The sequence below is a fragment of the Pseudophryne corroboree genome, chromosome 1 (genome assembly GCF_028390025.1).
Source record: "Pseudophryne corroboree isolate aPseCor3 chromosome 1, aPseCor3.hap2, whole genome shotgun sequence".
In the NCBI taxonomy this organism is placed as follows: domain Eukaryota; kingdom Metazoa; phylum Chordata; class Amphibia; order Anura; family Myobatrachidae; genus Pseudophryne; species Pseudophryne corroboree.
In genome coordinates, this window is record NC_086444.1 from 424,959,175 (window position 1) to 424,976,229 (window position 17,055).

At 47.4% G+C, this 17,055-nt stretch overlaps 1 long non-coding RNA gene across 2 annotated transcripts in view; it reads left to right on the forward strand.

Annotated features, from left to right (window-relative positions):
* Positions 1 to 17,055, forward strand: part of LOC134890190 (uncharacterized) — a 594,901-nt gene that overhangs the window by 4,448 nt on the left and 573,398 nt on the right. For both annotated transcript variants that reach the window (XR_010171333.1, XR_010171331.1), the window contains exon 2: positions 16,206 to 16,322. This is a non-coding gene — a long non-coding RNA (uncharacterized LOC134890190). The remainder of the gene's footprint in view (positions 1 to 16,205; positions 16,323 to 17,055) is intronic.

Genomic DNA, 17,055 nt, shown 5'->3' on the forward strand with positions numbered 1-17,055 from the left:
TTCCGGTCCCGGACAGGCTGAAGTGTTCGCAACGGCTGAGTAAGTCCTGGGCTACTCAGAGACTGCACAAAATCTGTTTGTACAGCTCTGCTACACATGCGTTCACACACTTGCAAAGTGAAAATACACTCCCCTATGGGCGGCGACTATGTGAACACAGGACTGCAAAAAAAACCCTAGCGAGCAAACAGGTCTGAATTAGCCATATTGACAATGTCTAACAAAAAGGGCAGCAAATCTGCACAAGCTCTTGCAACATGTAGAGCATGCTCCGCGGATTTATCAGAGGGGGAATTATTGCATGAGGGTCTCTGTACTGCTTGTCATGCACCTCCCAGTCAGTCCGCAGCCCCTGCACTTAGTCAGGAGCCTCCATGGGCAGCGTTAACTACCCTGCTGGGTACTCTGTTGGAGCGCCTTGTGCCCCCTACGGGGCCGCCTGTGCCACTACCCCCACAAATTGTCCCTATGGTTAACCTGCCCTGGGCGGAAAATTTGTCTAACCAACTGCAGCAACTAAACCAGTTAGACAGAAATCTACCTCGGGTCACTCCCGTGTCCATGGTCCTTCTAAGGGGGCTGCTTCCTCTTCACAGTCTACAAACCTCTCTGATGTCTCATCTGAAGAGGAGGGGGAGCATATGGTCCTGTCAGACATTGAATCCTGTGTTACTGACGGGGAATCTCCCTTACTGATAGATGTCCCTGCCCTGGTGGTTGCTCTTAATCATATCCTTCCAATTACAGATGAGGAGGATTCCACTACAGTGGCTAAGAAAACTGATAAGTTTAAACAGCAGAAGGTGGTTAGAACTGTTTTACCTCATTCTGATCATTTAGTGGACATCAGACAGGAACTCTGGTCTAATCCAGGGAAGAAATTCCCTATCCCAAATGGGTCTTGGCTCGCTACCCTCTCCCTGCAGAGTTGTGTAACAAATGGGAGACTCCGCCACCGGTGGATTCTCATGTCACCCGCCTAGTGGTGTCATCCAATCTGCCTGTCACCACAGTCACCTCACTCAGGGAGCCAACAGATAAGCATGTTGAGGGTGTCAAGAAATCTGTATACTCCATTACAGGGGCTATTCATAGACCCACTATAGCTGCCTGTTGGGCTGCTAAAGGTATTGAGGCGTGGGTTTAGGCGTTAGAGGAAAAGCTGCCCGAAGATATCTCTGACAATGCCAGACAATACCTGTCATATTACCACTGGTTCTTATTACATTCAAGAGGCGTCCTCTGAGGCGGGAGTATTGTCAGCCAAGGCGTCGGCTATGTCTGTCCTAGCGCGCCGCATACTGTGGATGAGGTCGTGGAAAGTGGACCTGGACTCCAAGAAGATTTTGGAAGTCCTTCCCTTCACCGGGGACATTTTGTTTGGGAAAGACCTGAATAAAATTGTGTGTTAACTGGCTGCTGCTAAGACAGCTTTTCTCCCAACTACTAATCCTTCTCAGAAGGCAAAAAGTACCACTTTTCGTTCCTTTCGACCTCAAGGGAAAGTGAAAGGTCAGACATACACCAGACAATCTTGTGTTTCCTCAGGGTGGGAGGCCGACTTCTACAGTTCGCTCAGGTCTGGCTCACGACCACTTCAGACGCATGGGTACTGGAAGTTGTCTCTCACGGGTTTGCTGTCTCCTTCAAGAGGTGTCCCCCTCACCAGTTATGCCTAATGGCTCTCCCTTCGGATCCGTTGAAAGCTCTGGCTCTACAAATGGTTGTAAGTTCCCTTCTGAGCACGGGAGTAGTTGTGCCGGTTCCTCAGTCCCAAAGGGGCAGAGGTTATTACTCAACCCTTTTTCTAGTCCCGAAACTTAATGGGTCATGCCGACCTATACTCAACCTCAAATCTCTGAACAAGTCTGTGAGAGTGTCCAAGTTTCGTATGGGAATGCTGCGCTCAACCGTGCTGGCTATGGAACCCAAAGACTATATGGTATCCCTGGATATACAGGATGCATATCTGCATATTCCTATTGCCATATCACATCAGCAGTTCCTGTGGTTTGCTATTGGCGACCTTCACTACCAATCCCATGCTCTGCCATTTGGACTGACTATGGCTCCTCGGATCTTCACCAAGGTCATGGCCGTAATGACGGCCCACATCCGTCGCCAGGGTGACAGAATTCTCCCGTACTTGGACGACCTACTGATTCTGGCAAGTTCACACGAAGTCCTCCTCAGTCATTTACAACTGACTGTGACTTTCCTGCAAGCCCATGGGTGGCTAATAAATTGGAAAATATCCTCGCTGGTCCCAGCTCAGAGTATGGTGCACCTAGGGGCACTCTTGGATGCGCACAGTCAGAGACTGTTCCTGTCTCCAAACAAAGTCCTGAAACTTCAGGACACAATAAGATGCCTCCTTCATTGCCCCAGGGTGTCGATACACTCAGTGATGCAAGTACTTGGCCTGATGGTGTTGTCCTTTGACATGGTAGAGTACGCTCAATTTCATTCTCGTCCTCTGCAACAGTTGATCCTATCAAAGTGGGACCTACCTCATCGGATCAGGTACCAGATGGTGTCATTGACTCTGGAGGTTCATCAGAGTGGCCTACGAGCGGGTGCTTGTTCTGCCGTGCGTGCGCATACTCGCACGTTGCGTACATTGGCTCACGAAGTCCTGCGTATTAGCGCGTGGTATGAGTAAATACGGTAGCATACGCATTCGCCTGGAAAGGCCACAAAGACATATCTGATATTTCTCTGACGTCCTAGTGGATGCTGGGACTCCGTCAGGACCATGGGGAATAGCGGCTCCGCAGGAGACAGGGCACAAAATTTAAAAGTTTGACCACTAGGTGGTGTGTACTGGCTCCTCCCCCTATGACCCTCCTCCAAGCCTCAGTTAGGTTTTTGTGCCCGTCCGAGCAGGGTGCAATCTAGGTGGCTCTCCTAAAGAGCTGCTTAGAAAAAGTTTGTTAGGTTTTTTATTTTCAGTGAGTCCTGCTGGCAACAGGCTCACTGCAACGAGGGACTTAGGGGAGAAGAAGTGAACTCACCTGCGTGCAGGATGGATTTGCTTCTTAGGCTACTGGACACTAGCTCCAGAGGGACGATCACAGGTACAGCCTGGATGGGTCACCGGAGCCGCGCCGCCGACCCCCTTGCAGATGCCGAATAGAGAAGAGGTCCAGAAACCGGCGGCAGAAGACGTCTCAGTCTTCATGAGGTAGCGCACAGCACTGCAGCTGTGCGCCATTGCTCTCCGCACACTTCACACCAGCGGTCACTGAGGGTGCAGGGCGCTGGGGGGGGCGCCCTGGGCAGCAATGTAATATACCTATTCTGGCTAAAATATATCACATATAGCCCCTGGGGCTATATGGATGTATTTAACCCCTGCCAGGTTCCAAAAAAACCGGGAGAAGAAGCCCGCCGAAAAGGGGGCGGGGCCTATTCTCCTCAGCACACAGCGCCATTTTCCTGCCCAGCTCCGCTGCGAGGAAGGCTCCCAGGACTCTCCCCTGCACTGCACTACAGAAACAGGGTAAAAACAGAGAGGGGGGGCACTTATTGGCGATATTTATAATATTTGAGCTGCTATAAAGGGAACACACTTATTAAGGTTGTCCCTATATATATTTATAGCGCTTGGGTGTGTGCTGGCAAACTCTCCCTCTGTCTCCCCAAAGGGCTAGTGGGGTCCTGTCTTCTATCAGAGCATTCCCTGTGTGTCTGCTGTGTGTCGGTACGTGTGTGTCGACATGTATGAGGACGATGTTGGCGTGGAGGCGGAGCAATTGCCTGTAATGGTGATGTCACCCCCTAGGGAGTCGACACCAGAATGGATGGCTTTGTTTATGGAATTACGGGATAGTGTCAGCACGCTACAAAAGTCGGTTGACGACATGAGACAGCCGGCAAACCAGTTAGTACCTGTCCAGGCGTCTCAGACACCGTCAGGGGCTGTAAAACGCCCTTTACCTCAGTCGGTCGACACAGACCCAGACACTGACACTGAATCCAGTGTCGACGGTGAAGAAACAAACGTATTTTCCAGTAGGGCCACACGTTATATGATCACGGCAATGAAGGAGGCTTTGCATATCTCTGATACTGCAAGTACCACAAAAAGGGGTATTATGTGGGGTGTAAAAAAACTACCGATAGTTTTTCCTGAATCAGAGGAACTGAATGAAGTGTGTGATGAAGCGTGGGTTACCCCAGATAGAAAACTGCTAATTTCAAAGAAGTTATTGGCATTATACCCTTTCCCGCCAGAGGTTAGGGCACGCTGGGAAACACCCCCTAGGGTGGATAAGGCGCTCACACGCTTATCAAAGCAAGTGGCGTTACCGTCTCCTGATACGGCCGCCCTCAAGGATCCAGCTGATAGGAGGCTGGAGAATACATTAAAAAGTATATACACACATACGGGTGTTATACTGAGACCAGCAATCGCCTCAGCCTGGATGTGCAGTGCTGGCGTGGCTTGGTCGGAGTCACTGTCTGAAAATATTGATACCCTGGATAGGGACAGTATTTTACTGACTATAGAGCAGTTAAAGGATGCATTTCTTTATATGCGAGATGCACAGAGAGATATTTGCACTCTGGCATCAAGAGTAAGTGCGATGTCCATATCTGCCAGAAGAAGTTTATGGACGCGCCAGTGGTCAGGTGATGCGGATTCCAAACGACATATGGAAGTATTGCCGTATAAGGGGGAGGAATTATTTGGGGTCGGTCTATCGGATCTGGTGGCCACGGCAACGGCCGGAAAATCCACCTTTTTACCCCAGGTCACCTCCCAGCAGAAAAAGCCGCAGGCTTTTCAGCCGCAGTCCTTTCGTTCCTATAAGAACAAACGAGCAAAAGGACATTCCTATTTGCCCCGAGGCAAAGGAAAGGGTAAGAGACTGCAACAAGCAGCTCCTTCCCAGGAGCAGAAGCCCTCCCCGGCTTCTACAAAGGCGTCAGCATGACGCTGGGACCTTACAAGCAGACTCAGGGGCGGTGGGGGGTCGCCTCAAACATTTCAGCGCACAGTGGGCTCACTCGCAGGTGGACCCCTGGATCCTGCAGGTAGTATCTCAGGGTTACAGGTTGGAATTCGAGAAGTCCCCTCCTCGCCGTTTCCTAAAGTCTGCTTTGCCAACGTCTCCCTCCGACAGGGCGACGGTATTGGAGGCCATTCACAAGCTGTATTCTCAGCAGGTGATAGTCAAGGTACCCCTCCTACAACAGGGACAGGGGTATTACTCCACGCTATTTGTGGTACCGAAGCCGGACGGCTCGGTAAGACCGATTCTAAATCTAAAATCTCTGAACCTGTACATACAAAAATTCAAGTTCAAGATGGAGTCACTCAAAGCAGTGATAGCGAATCTGGAAGAAGGGGATTTTATGGTGTCCTTGGACATCAAGGATGCTTACCTTCATGTTCCAATTTGTCCTTCACACCAAGGGTACCTCAGGTTCGTGGTCCAAAACTGTCATTATCAGTTTCAGACGCTGCCGTTTGGATTGTCCACGGCACCCCGGGTCTTTACCAAGGTAATGGCCGAAATGATGATCCTTCTTCGAAGAGAAGGCGTCTTAATTATCCCTTACTTGGACGATCTCCTGATAAGGGCAAGATCCAGAGAACAGCTGGAGGTCGGAGTAGCACTAACCCAAGTAGTGCTCCAACAACACGGGTGGATTCTGAATTTTCCAAAATCCCAACTGATCCCGACGACACGTCTGTTGTTCCTAGGGATGATTCTGGACATTGTTCAGAAAAAGGTATTTCTTCCGGAGGAGAAAGCCAGGGAGTTATCCGATCTAGTCAGGAACCTCCTAAAACCAGGAAAAGTATCTGTGCATCAATGCACAAGAGTCCTGGGAAAAATGGTAGCTTCTTACGAAGCGATTCCATTCGGCAGATTCCATGCACGAACTTTTCAGTGGGATCTGCTGGACAAATGGTCCGGATCGCATCTGCAGATGCATCAGCGGATAAAATTGTCCACAAGGACAAGAGTGTCTCTGCTATGGTGGTCGATCTGCACCCGGGAGAGTGGGGACTTCATCCAGAAGTCTTCCACATGATTGTGGTCCATTGGGAAAGACCAATGGTGGACATGATGGCGTCCCGCCTCAACAAAAAACTGGACAGGTATTGCGCCAGGTCAAAAGACCCTCAGGCAATAGCTGTAGACGCTCTGGTAACACCATGGGTGTACCAGTCAGTGTATGTGTTTCCTCCTCTGCCTCTCATACCAAAAGTACTGAGAATTATACGGCAAAGGGGAGTAAGAACGATACTCGTGGCTCCGGATTGGCCAAGAAGAACTTGGTACCCGGAACTTCAGGAGATGCTCACGGAAGATCCGTGGCCTCTACCTCTAAGACGGGACCTACTTCAGCAGGGACCGTGTCTATTCCAAGACTTACCGCTGCTGCGTTTGACGGCATGGCGGTTGAACGCCGAATCCTAAGGGAAAAAGGCATTCCGGAAGAGGTCATCCCTACCCTGGTAAAAGCCAGGAAGGAGGTGACTGCACAACATTATCACCGCATTTGGAGAAAATATGTTGCGTGGTGTGAGGCCAGGAAGACCCCGACGGAGGAATTTCAACTGGGTCGATTCCTACATTTCCTGCAAACAGGATTGTCTATGGGCCTCAAATTAGGGTCCATTAAGGTTCAAATTTCGGCCCTGTCGATTTTCTTCCAGAAAGAATTGGCTTCAGTTCCTGAAGTCCAGACTTTTGTAAAAGGAGTACTACATATACAGCCCCCGGTTGTGCCCCCAGTGGCACCGTGGGATCTTAATGTAGTTTTGGTTTTTCTCAAATCCCATTGGTTTGAGCCACTCAAATCGGTGGATTTGAAATATCTTACATGGAAAGTAACCATGCTACTGGCCCTGGCTTCAGCCAGGAGAGTGTCAGAATTGGCGGCTTTATCGTATAAAAGCCCATATCTGATTTTCCATTCGGACAGAGCAGAACTGCGGACGCGTCCTCACTTTCTGCCTAAGGTGGTTTCAGCGTTTCACCTGAACCAGCCTATTGTGGTGCCTGCGGCTACTAGCGATTTGGAGGATTCCAAGTTGCTGGACGTTGTCAGAGCATTGAAAATATATATTTCAAGGACGGCTGGAGTCAGAAAATCTGACTCGCTGTTTATACTGTATGCACCCAACAAGCTGGGTGCTCCTGCTTCTAAGCAGACGATTGCTCGTTGGATTTGTAGCACAATTCAACTTGCACATTCTGTGGCAGGCCTGCCACAGCCTAAATCTGTCAAGGCCCATTCCACAAGGAAGGTGGGCTCATCTTGGCCGGCTGCCCGAGGGGTCTCGGCATTACAACTCTGCCGAGCAGCTACGTGGTCAGGGGAGAACACGTTTGTAAAATTCTACAAATTTGATACCCTGGCTAAGGAGGACCTGGAGTTCTCTCATTCGGTGCTGCAGAGTCATCCGCACTCTCCCGCCCGTTTGGGAGCTTTGGTATAATCCCCATGGTCCTGACGGAGTCCCAGCATCCACTAGGACGTCAGAGAAAATAAGATTTTACTTACCGATAAATCTATTTCTCGTAGTCCGTAGTGGATGCTGGGCGCCCATCCCAAGTGCGGATTGTCTGCAATACTTGTACATAGTTATTGTTACAAAAAAAATAAAAAATCGGGTTGTTATTGTTGTGAGCCGTCTGTTCAGAGGCTCCTACGTTTGTCATACTGTTAACTGGGTTCAGATCACAAGTTGTACGGTGTGATTGGTGTGGCTGGTATGAGTCTTACCCGGGATTCAAAATCCTTCCTTATTGTGTACGCTCGTCCGGGCACAGTATCCTAACTGAGGCTTGGAGGAGGGTCATAGGGGGAGGAGCCAGTACACACCACCTAGTGGTCAAACTTTTAAATTTTGTGCCCTGTCTCCTGCGGAGCCGCTATTCCCCATGGTCCTGACGGAGTCCCAGCATCCACTACGGACTACGAGAAATAGATTTATCGGTAAGTAAAATCTTATTTTAATCCACATAGTGCATAATTTACACATACCCTAAACGCACCACACCAGCAAGTTACATTTGCTTTAGAGGTATAACAGTGGGATTCAACTTTACAGGATATGGTGTTTGGTATCCAGCTGTACAGTATTTCAAGGGCAATATTCCGATGGCAGTTTGCAGAAAGTAGCACGGTCCTGCGCATAGATATGCGCAGGAGTACAATATTAATATCACACTGTATTTACTGTACTCTTGATATTCGGCGGGAACCCAGTCTATTCAAACCCACCTATGACCTCTCATGTACTGTAAATGACCAATCCTTTGACCTATGGATGAAGATATTACAGTTTCCTTTGTTTCACACTTTGGACTATTGTATGAAAGCCAAGCCTCCTGGCCGGTCAGACGCATTCTCTGAAGGTCATCTATGCAGATTGACTGAGGACCGTAACCGGGTGGCACAGGTGAACAAACGTATGTATCATTGATTGTAGCCTTTCTCTTATGTGATTGTATTTCTGTTGTACCACATTTTAAGTAAATATTTGTTGCTGGGTTGGACCTCAACATTACATATACAATTGGTGTCGCATTTCCTTTCCTGTTAGGGGTTATAAAGTGTATTCCGCCGCACGTGTAGCTACTTTGTGCTTACAGCGTGACGGCGTGCTTACGCAATGTGTACGCATTTGATATGGGTTTCACACACACACACTTAATGGTCGCAGCGGCCTGAACACTTGTGCATTTAAGGTATTGCTGTTTTTCTGTAAGTTAATTGAACTTAACATCAGACAACGCCACCACGGTGGCATACATAAACCATCAAGGCGGCACTCGAAGCCGCATGGCAATGTTGGAAGTGTAAAAAATCCATTGTTGGGCGGAACGTCATCTGCTGGCCATATCGGCAGTGTTCATTCCGGGCGTCCTGAACTGGGAAGCGTATTTCCTCAGTCGCCAGGACGTTCACTCCGGAGAGTGGGGCCTTCATCCGGAAGTCTTTCAACTCCTGGTGGACCGGTGGGGTCTACCAGACATAGACCTCATGTCGTCTCGTCACAATCGCAGGGTTCCGATCTTTGGATCAAGAACCAGGGATCCTCAGACAGCATTCGTGGACGTACTGGCAGTTTTGTGGAACTTTCAGCTGCCTTATATCTTCCCTCCAGTGTCACTCCTGCCCAGGGTACTGCAGAAGTTCAAGCAAGAAGGAGGAATGCTGATTCTGGTCGCTCCTGCGTGGCCCAGACGGCACTGGTTTTCAGACCTGCAGGGTCTATCATCAGAGCGTCCCCTCCTACTTCCTCAGCGTCAAGACCTCCTCATACAGGGCCCTTGTCTCTACTCGGACCTGGCCAGACTGGCTTTGACGGCGTGGCTCTTGAATCATCACTCCTGAGGGCCAAAGGTTTTACTGAGGCGGATGTTCAGACTATGCTGAAGTCCCGCAAACCAGCCTCTGTCCTGATTTATTACAGGGTTTGGCTTTCTTACTTCACCAGGTGTGCTGATAAGAATTATGACGCCTATAGATTCAAAACCTCCAGAATTCTGGTTTTCTACAAAGGGGCTTAGACTTAGGTCTTCATTTGGCCTCCCTCAAGGTACATATATATGCCTTGTCGGTATGGTTTCAGTGCAAGATTGCCTCTAACCCTGATGTTCATACATTCGCTCGGGTGTTCTACGTATTCAGCCTCCCTATGTCCCTCCAGTGGCTCCATGGGACCTGTCTATTGTATTGAAAGGCCTTCAAGAGTCTCCTTTTGAACCTCTTGAATCAGTGGACCTCAAATGGCTCATGGCCAAGGTACTGTTTGCACTGGCTGTTGCCTCTGTATGAAGGGTTTTGGACTTAAGCGCCTTGTGCTGTCGTCCGCCCTTTCTGATTTTCCACCATGACAGGGCGGTACTCCGAACCAGGCCTGGTTACTTACCACAAGTGGTGTCATCTTTTCTCCTGAACCAAGAGATTGTGGTCCTGGCGTTGATCTCTTCGGATTTATCAGCAAAAGAGCTCTTTAGATGTGGTTAGGGCTCTCCGTGTCTATGTGGACAGGACTGCTTCTATTAGACGGTCTGATGCCCTCTTTGTACTGTTTGAATTCCACATATGTGGCTGGCCTGCGAATAACCAAACCTTGGCCAGATGGATCAGATTGGTGATTGCACATGCTTATGAGCAAGCTGGTCTTCCAGCTTTGATTTAAGGCTCATTCTACATGGTCTGTTGGACCTTCTTGTGAGGCCCGCCGTGACGCATCCACAGAACAACTGTGCAAGGCGGCTACATGGTCCTCAGTGAACACGTTTCTGATGCCTTTGATACCTTTACCTCCCAGGATGCTTCCTTTAGACGCCGGATTTTCATATCCGCTAAGGCGCGTCCCATCCCTTGAGGAACTGCTTTAGGACATCCCCGATGTTTCCCTATGGAAACTTGTGTACCCTGCTGCAGAAAAGGAGTGTTATGGTAGACTTACCATGGTTAACACTCTTTCTGCGAAGTACACAGGGTTCCACAGGGCGCCCACCCTGACGCACCTAGCATCTTTGGGTTTGTATGACATTAGACACTGGTACCTTCTGCTGTTGTGAGATTGTGTTCTTAAGTGACTAACATCTGCCTTCTCTCTTGCCTGCTTCTGCATTGGTCTGGTTATCAAAACTGAGCTCACAGTGCCTGGAGGCGGGTTATAGAGGAGGCCCCTATGCATCCTGGGACAGCTAAAGCTTTACCTGTTGGTGCCTCTGGATCCAGATCCACTCTGTGTACTTCACAGAAAGAGTGTTAACCATGGTAAGTCTACCATAACACTCCTTTTCTTCTGTTTTATAAAAACTGGTATACCCAAACAGACACTGTAAATCATGGACCTGGTGACATCAAAATCCGTAATTATAAATAATTTACAGAGCAAGCTTTGCTTTTAATCAAGGCTGGCATTACCACTATTGTTACTGCTAACATGAAGGTGCAGCAGATGGCAGCTTCTTTTCTGAGAAAGTGACTGCTGCTCCATGTGTGTAATGGCCTATGGGTGCTGTGTTATAGGCCCTACACATTAGGCGATATAACTGAACGATATAAACGTTCTTGTTCATTAATAAACGAGAATTCATTCATATCGTTCAGTGTGTAGGCACCAACGATGAACGATGCGCGGCCCCGCACTCGTTCATCATTGGTGCCGGGTCGCTTATGCATGCAAGCCAATGTTAGCTTGTGCTCCTATGGATCGGTGATGGAGGGAGTCGCCGCCGGGTCGCCTGTCTGCCGTATCGGCCGTCGGGCAGCTCGGCGGCGAGTCCTCGAATGTGTAGGGCCCATTAGGCTATTGCGATAGACCAGTGCTGTTCTCACAAAGATACCTTCCTTACCCTGCTTCAGACTAGTTAAGAATCAGGGCAATGGCAGGAGTGGCTTGTAATTGCTAGTTGGGTATGCATATATAGTGCTATTTACAAAGTACTGTGCTCTGTTTCTGTTATGGATTGTTTTTTTTTTTTAATAAAATTCTAGGTTATTTATTTATGTAGTATAATATGTAAAATGCAAATATAACTGTCTCTCTCCACTTATAATATGTATGTTCATGAAGAGTAGAATAAATGAATAGCATCGGAAAATTAATTGTAATTTTGGAGTTAGGAATATATTTTTCCACAGTTGTGTTAGAGCTAAAAAAAAGATTTATATGGAGCAAAAATAAATACAAAGATAATAAAACTTTAAGCTTAAAGGAATTATTATTTCTACTTAATAATTATGGGTGCGTACAAACTAGTCAATATTGTGTACGATGTGGCTGATTCGGACACATCGTTAATTTTCTCATCCTATGTGTATGTACTACTGTATGTCGCTGACGAAGTGCGTAAGCAACATACTCTGTCCGACAGGCGATATTGCCAGCGAGGGACATGCTGCCGAATGCAAAATCGCCCCTGCTCCACCCCCCTGCCCACCCCGCTGTTGTTGGGCACTGCCCGCATCGACCAATGTGTATGCACTTGACTATGCCAGGTACCGTCGCTGACGACATTGCATTGTTTGCGATGTCGTCTTAGAGTGTACACAGCCTGTAAGGTTAAAGCAAGGTTACACGGCTGCCTGCTTAGTGTACAATATCATACCTCCCAACTCCTGCATTCAGTGGGACAGTATGCAGGCCAATCTAGAGTCAGCTATAGCGACGTGCGGGCCCGCGCATCGCTGTCGCTATGGGGCATACACACGGAGAGATGCGTTCTTCTTTTGTAAGTAATGTAGTCAGATTGCTTAGAATTGATGCACACATCGCTACGTGTTTACCCCCCTTGAGATTTGGGTGGGGAGTGTTCAAACTGAAATCTAAATTGCAGCATGGCCAGTGAAGCGAGCCCATGGGTGGACGCGTTTCTACAAGTGGTGGTCCCAGATGAAAAAACTATCCACACTAACCCCAAAAAATGCAAAAAAGGTGTCACCCCTTTTTATGTCGACCATTGTCATGTCAGTCTTTTGACCCTGTCGGTCTTTTGTTCATGTTGACCTTTTCAAGTGTCGACCTTTTGTCCATGCCAACCTGTCGACCATACGGGCTCGACCTAATTAATGTAGATCCTGTATCCCCATTTTGAGACGTCCCAAACTCAGTATGCTAATTTCTGTGCATTGGGGGTAATTCTGAGTTGATCGCAGCAGGATTTTTGTTAGCAGTTGGGCAAAACCATGTGCACTGCGGTTCCGGTATGAATGGTCGACCATGTTATGGTCGACAGTCATTAGGTCGACCACTATTGGTCGACATTGACATGGTCGACATGGACACATGGTCGACACATGAAAATGGTCGACACGTGAAAGGTCGACATGAGTTTTTTAACTTTTTTGGGTGTCGTTTTTTGCGTAAAGTGACTGGGAACCCCAATTAGTGCACCGCGTCCCCTCGCATGGCTCGCTTCGCTCGCCATGCTTCGGGCATGGTGCCTTCGCTCCGCTACCGCTTCGCGCGGCACAGATTACCGTTCCAATCGTAGTCCACTTGGATCGTAAAGTATGGAAAAGTTCCCCAAAAGAAAAAAAAGTTAAAAAACTCATGTCGACCTTTTCATGTGTTGACCTTTCATGTGTCGACCATTTTCATGTGTCGACCATGTGTCCTTGTCGACCATGTCAATGTCGACCAATAGTGGTCGACCTAATGACTGTCGACCATAACATGGTCGACCATGTGAACGGATACCGTGCACTGCAGGGGAGGCAGATATAACATGTGCAGAGAGAGTTAGATTTGGGTGTGGTGTGTTCAATCTGCAATCTAAATTGCAGTGTAAAAATAAAGCAGCCAGTATTTACCCTGCACAGAAACAAAATAACCCACCCAAATCTAACTCTTTCTGCACATGTTATATCTGGTCCCCCTGCAGTGCACATGGTTTTGCCCAACTGCTAACAAAAATCCTGCTGCGATCAACTCAGAATTACCCCCATTGTTTGCTATGCATATGGATCCAACTCCACAGCAGCCCCTGTGTAGCCAGGAACACTGGCAAGCATTTAGCATTTTCAGTCAGAGGCAAGATAAAAGCTATAGAAGCTAGACAACATGGTTTCTGGGATTCTGTCTCTGCTGTAATATATTGTAGACAGCTACAGTGTTTATTTCAGTGCGCACACTTGCTCCTTTAGCGGAGAACAAGAAGCTGTAAGAGACGTCTCTGTACAAACAGAGATACCCTTGGTGACAATGCAGACATCTCTTTGTGTATCTGATAAGCAGCCACTATCATCCCAGCTGAGCTTTTCCTTTTCCTGCCAGAGAATCTATGCAGCTGTCTCAGAATAACATTCATTTCCTTCCTGGATATTAGCCTAGAGCTGCCATAATGCCATGTAGGGAGAAGGGAACACAAGGTTAACCACAGTGGGCTGCAAACACAATGCATTATTTATTTGACTAATATTGCTGCTTCCCAGACCTCCGCAAATCTTCTACATCCGTGAAATCAGCCGCTACTCTAAAAATGGAAAAGATGCTGTATATATACCAGGCGTTTGTTTTTTGTACATAACGAGCACAAGTTAGGTGTTCCGTAACATCCCATGCATTAACAAACTTGTACTGAAGAATAACGCTAAGCTTTTATTTAATTTATAAACCAATGTTTATTTGACATAAGAGAAATATAAGGCGGGATGTAATAGCATCCGAGTTTGCTGGAGGTGCGGGATGACGGCTGAACTCAGACGTCTTTGTAAAGCAGCAGTCATTTACAAGGCATGGTTTTGCTTAGTAAATGACTCTTGCTTTAAAATAAAATGTCAGAGTTTGGGCGGCATCCAGCACCTCATTCAGTGTTTTCTTACTGTGCATGCGTCTGAACCACAGTGCACACGCTCAGCGAGGGAATTGCAATGGCAGTTGCACCGAGGAATTTGACAGGAAGACAGCATTAAGGGGTGGGAACAGGGAGTGGTCGAGTTTATGCAGGCGCGTCGTGGCCATTCAGACGTTGTTTTGTGGGCGTGCATAATTTAGCAGTTGCAATCTTACCTGCTACTGGAGAGCCCTCGGCGTCCTGAGAGAGCAGCTCAGCCTGCTGGTCTTCAGAGGCACTCAGACTCCGCAACATAACCCGGTTTACAATGACAAATCAGCAATTTTATGCTATCAGATGGAATGATGCGATGGCAGTGGTTGTCCCTATGCTCGGGTTAGCTTCTGCCCATATTAGCGTATAATAGCAATTGCATACGGCAAAAGATAGCAACGGCAGCAGCAAGAACAACCACACCTGAATGAGTCTTTCTCTGTAGAAATTATACCTGTAGGTTCCGAACAAAATATGAAACAAGGTTATAGAATAAGACAGTCTAAGGAGGTAATGGGGCGTACTTGTTATGGAGAGAAAGAGAGAGACAAAGGTGAGTACTGGTACCTTGCTTTCATAGGAAGGGAAAAATATAGGGCCTAATTCAGACCTGATCGCAGCAGCAACATTGTTCTCTAATGGGCAAAACTATGGACCTGATTCACAGCAGGCAATCGGGTCATAACTGCGCGTGCATATGCACCGCAATGCACATGTGCGTCGGACAACAACCAAGGGCATTGCCAGTCAGCGACAGGATGGTGCGAAAATGTTGTTCGCACGGGCGTTCGCAAGGTGATTGACAGGAAGAGGCTGTTTGTGGGTGGTAACTGACCGTTTATTGGGAGTGTCCAGAAAAACGCAGGAGGGCTCAAGCGTTTTCAGGAAGGGTGTCTGATGTCTGCTCCAGCCCCGATCAGCCTGTTCTCATCGCACTGTAGGAGTAAGTCCTGGGCTGCGTCGAGACTGCACACACTGGATTTTTGCAGCTCGGCGTACACATGCGATCGCACACTTGCACAGCAAATTTACATTCCCCCTGGAGTGGCGACTATCTGAACGCAGGACAGCAAAGTTAGCAGCTCATTAGAGAAAGATTTTGGTGCTGCGATCAGGTCTGAATTAGGACCTATATACTTTCATGGACTAGAATTGACCAGGTGCCTTCCAGAGTGTCAGTTCATTTGTCCTAGGCTACACAGGACTACTTCAGTATTTTATTTATATAAATATATATTCCATTGTAGCTCCATGTATATTTATAGAAAGGGTCCCAGTCTCTTTCCATCAGAGGTAGAGAAAGCTTTAGTGTAGGGATATTTTTAACCCAGCAGATCTTTTCAATAAATTCCTGCACAACCATAGGAGCATGTGCTGGGGTAAGATTATTCCTTATAGAGAAGACTTAGGAGAGCTACATACTTTGCCAAACATAGTGGGGTTGATACAGAGTTGTCACAGTTGTCGTGAATGGCTCCGTTTCTATGACTGTATAGAAAGCTGAACACATCTCCAGTATGCCTCCACTTCAGCAAGCTCATGTGCCTGGTTAAGTCTTCATCAGCATGTATTCGCATCTCTCCTGTAGCAGATGGGAAACGGACACAATGTGGCTGTGTGTACTCCTGCAGGTCAGCGCAACACAGCATCACTGTACTAGGCGTTCTTTAGAATGCTACTTCCGTCTCCTGTCCCACCTCTCAACGTACAGATGGGTTTAAGCCTACATAGGGGTACATTCGCTTTCTGAGCATGTGCAGAGCAAAGTCACACTGACTTGGTACTGATAAATGTTCTGTTTTTAAATAAGTGCATTAAATAAATAATAATGATCGTCTTGTTTAAACACGTTGTAACTACGCTTTCATTTGTTAACTCCAGCTGCTGTGGTAGGTGGTGAGGCCTTTCTGACGACTGTTACAGGCCTTTTACCTCCCTTGTTGGCAGACCTCCAAGCAATCTTTATTATGAATGCTGCTCCTTAAACTGCAATGGCAGGTACCATAAATGTATTGTAATCTACTGGCATGTCTATTTATTCTATCCACTCCCTTTTATATATCCATTAACGCAACATCCACAGTACTCCATAAAGTTATAACTCTGAGCATAGCACTAGTCTACCAAAACCTATTCTTTAGCAACTTCACATAAACCTTATAGTAGATAAGTAAGATTATATACACCCCTCCTGCCGAATAGGACAACAGTGGGTGTCCAACCAGGGCACATGGTGCTTTTGTGATACACCCTCTCGCCCTATATATTAGGCCATCTCTAGAAACACCAGCAATGTGTGTATTCAGTTTTGGTATGTTTATAATAAACCTTATGTATGTATGATATGTATACATTATTGTTTACATTCAAAGATACTATAAATAAATCCCATTTATTTCTGTTTTGTGCTAATTTAATTGAAAGAAGGCTAGAATTTACTGTTTTAGAGGGATACGGTCGTTAGGTCAACACAGCTTAGGTCAACAGTCATTAAGTCGACCAGTGAAGGTCGACATGTTCATTAGGTCGACATGTACTAGATCAACAGGTCAAAAGGTCGACATGAGTTTCTCACCTTTTTTTATTATTTAACTTTTTCATACTTGATGATCCATGTGGACTGTAATTGGGAACGGTAACCTGTGCCGAGCGCAGCGAGGCTCCTTGCCCGAAGTCGTGAGCCACGCGAGGTGACACAGTGCACTAATTGGGGTTCCCTGTCACTTTACGA